This window comes from Elephantulus edwardii, unplaced genomic scaffold, assembly GCF_000299155.1.
Source record: "Elephantulus edwardii isolate Elephantulus edwardi_28Jun2011 unplaced genomic scaffold, EleEdw1.0 scaffold00423, whole genome shotgun sequence".
NCBI classification, from domain to species: Eukaryota; Metazoa; Chordata; class Mammalia; order Macroscelidea; family Macroscelididae; genus Elephantulus; species Elephantulus edwardii.
The window spans coordinates 189,054-192,733 of record NW_006400173.1 but is presented as its reverse complement, the minus strand read 5'-3'; positions in this window follow the sequence as shown (position 1 = coordinate 192,733).

Sequence of the window (3,680 nt, the reverse complement as noted above, 5' to 3'; positions counted from 1 at the left end):
GGGGAGCGATGCGATAAATGAAGATGGGGGTCGTGAGTCCGAGCTGCAGGGGTGTGTCCCAATTCAAGTCCACTCCCACCGTCCACTACGTCTGTGTGCAGCACCTTGGCCAGTCCCAAACATCAGAGCTGGAGGGGAGTCACGAGCTGGGTCATGTCAGAGACAGCAAGGCGGGTCACGAGCTGGGTCGGGTCAGAGCCGGCGGGGTGGTCGCGAGCTGGGTCGGGGGGAGTGATGCGATACCTGAAGATGGGGGTCCTGGGTCAGAGCTGCAGGGGTGTGTCCCAATTCAAGTCAACTCCCACCGTCCAATGCGTCTGTGCATGGCACCTTGGCCATTCCCAAACTTCAGAGCTGGAAGGGGGTCATGAGCTGGGTCGGGTCAGAGCGGGCGGGGGGGGGGTCTCCTTTTATTGTTCATTTAACTGAGTCATCATTTCTGTTCTTTTAATATTTCTTGTATTCTTGTGTTGACATTGGGGCATTATGTTTTTATCTTGACCTTAATTTTCACAGTTCTCTCCAATATTTGGTGTATGGCATCACTGTTATCTGCAAATAATTTTAGGAAGAGAGGGTCTTCAAACCTTGCTTCCTTTCTTTACTCTCACCTCAGTGACTTTCAAGCAGAGCAGAGATTTTGCAGTAACCTGTTTGTCCAACAGTTTTCATTCTTTAATAATCTTTCTTGCTATGTTGTACTTAATAACTTTTTGCTACACTTGTTACTGAAAACAGAGGCCATAATGATAAACTTCTTGGCTGAGTTCTTAAAAGTACACTGTTCTCCGTAAGGTGGCGTTAGTGGAGAGTACAGTGTAAAGAGCTGGAGGAACAGCAAACTGCATAGAGACAGACCACTAGAGAGACCTTCACACTGCACAGAGACCAACAGACACAGAGGGATGTGGACAGTAGGAATTTGAATCAGAACTTTCTTTGGAACCGTTTGTTTCAGAGCCACAGGAACATAAAGCCACACCGCAGGCCACACTGTGGGCCCAACCAAAGCAGGAAACCACCAGCTGAGCTGCTGTGGGACCCATCCTCAGGAGAAAGAGTTTATCAGGAAAGTAATTGAGTTCTCTTAAGCCTCACTAAGAGCAAGTGGGCCTGTTGGAATTTGACTGAGTGTTCTTTTGCCCTCGCCGACTGGCCACGATCAGGTGGGCCGATAGGAATTTGAATGGGTTTTCTTGGGCACCTTCTGGGAGAGCACCCAAAAGTGATCCCACTGGTGGGAATTTGGCTGAGTTCTCTCGGGACGCACCAGCTGCCCAAGAACTGATGGGCTGGTGGAATTTTATGCGACTTTTATTGGGCATTGTTGACTGCTTGAGAGAGTGCCGAAGAGTGAGTGGGCCAGTGGGAATTTGACAGAACTTTCGTGGACACTACAGACTGGCCAAAGGTAAGTGGGTCAGTGGGAATTTGACTGAGTCTTATAGGGTCCCGCTGGACCCAGGGCCCTTCCAGGGCAGGGGCACCTGGGTAAGAGCAGCTGGGTGGAGACTGCTGAGTGAGAGACGCTGGGTGGGAGATGGACAGCTGGAATTTGAGTAGGCACCCCACTAGTGAGCACACCTGGACAGCTGAGATCTGAGTGAGGTCCTGCAAATGATTGACCTGCCCCTGTGGTTACCCTGCCCCTCTTCTTGCCCCACCCCCATTTGATTCCACACCTGTGCTTACATGTCAGTCAATCACTTACATGTCAGTCAATCAACGTGCCTTTAATCTGGAGCACTTTGACCTGACTTACCTAAAAGAGGCTGCTCTCACAGGCTCTGAACTGAACTTTCCCATGAGTCAGAAGTTCAGAGAAAAACACAAGGGGGGTAGATGTCCAACTGATTTATAGAGCATTGTCTTCAGATAAAGAACATATAAATGCCTCAAGGAAAGAAAGCTATCATACACACTACACAAGTGCAAAGCAAGATGTCACCCAAAGAAAGGTGACACAGTATAAATGGATTTTCTAAAGCCAGAAGGTCAGATAGAACTTTCTGACACAGAATGTAAAATAACAGTGATTGAATATTTTCAATGGATGAAAGAAAAACTTAATTACAGAATACTACAAGCAAAAACCAGGAGTAGTTTAAAAAAACAATCCAGAACAATACAGATACAACAAACAAGGCATTAGCAGCACTGAAAAAACAAGAAACTATGATCCAAAATACTAGGTCCAATGTTTCAGATGCTGTCAACATTATGGAGGGACATATGAGAAGAGTTGAAGCGATGGAACACAGAACAACTGAAATAAAAGATAGAATTGTCATCACTAATCTGCTAGAGCAAAAAGCAGAATCAAAAAGGAAGGAAAAAGAAAAAAAACTTAAAAATAATGTGAGACACCATTAAGAGAAATAACATGTGCATCATTGGAATCCCAGAACAGAAAGAAGGAAGTAAAGGCACCCAAAAAGTTGTGGAAGAATTACTAGAGGAAAACTTCCCAGGCATAATGAAGAACGAGAGAATATATATTCAAGAAGCTGAGCGAACACCATATTGAATAGACCCCAAAAGAAAAACACCAAGGCATATCATAGTTAAATTTGCCAGAACCAAAGATAAGGAGAGAATCCTGAAAGCAGAGAGAAAGAAACAAAGAGTAACCTAAAAGGGAGATCAGATAAGATTAAGTGCTGATTTCTCAGCAGAAATCATGCAAGCAAGAAGAGAGAGGAGGGACATATACCAAACATTCAAGGAATACAACTTTCAACTAAGAATAATGTACCAAGAAAAAATATCCATCAAATATGAAGGAGAGTTCAAGTTATTCCCAGAAAAAGAGAAACAAAGAGAGTTTGTAAAAACAAGACCAGCATTGCAGGAAACACTGAGAGATGTCCTTCTTACAGAGGTAACACAAAAAGTAGCATGGACCAAAGTAACTAGCAACAACACCAAAAAGAACTCAATGAAATGATAGGAATAAAAACCTGCCTTTCAATAATCACACTGCATGTGAATGGTTTGAATACATGACTGAAGAGAAGAAGAATAGCCGATTGGATAAAAAAACAAAATTCATCAAAGAGCTGTCTACAAGAAACACACCTGAAAAATGAAAATAAAGAAAGACTAAATATAAAAAAAAAATGAAGAAAAAATATACCAAGCAAATGGCAACCAGAAAAAAGCAGGAGTAGTGATATTAATCTTCGATGAAATAAATTTCAACGCAAAAATCTTCACAAAGGACAAGGAAGGTCACTAATAGAACAAGAGGATATAACAATAATAAATACCTATGCACCTGCAAAATATATAAAACAAACATTAACAAAACTGAAAAGGGAAATAGACAACACTGTATCGAAAGTAATTGGTAGACACAGAAGAATTTAATGATACAACATATGAACAAGACCTTATGGTGATGAAGGAAGAATTTCAAGCTGCTTTGAAGGAAAGCAAAAAATAAGGCTTCAGGAATAGATGGTATACTAATTTTCATAGTTTGGCTAACAGATGCTGTCCTACACAAGCTCACCAAGTTGTGCCAAGAAAAATGGAGAACAACCACTTGGTCAGCTGACTGGAGGAGATCTATATTTGTTCCCATCCCAAAGAAGGGTGACCCAACAGAGTGTGGAAACTATAGAACAATATCATTGATTTCACATGCAAGCAAGATTCTACTGAAGATTATCCAAAAA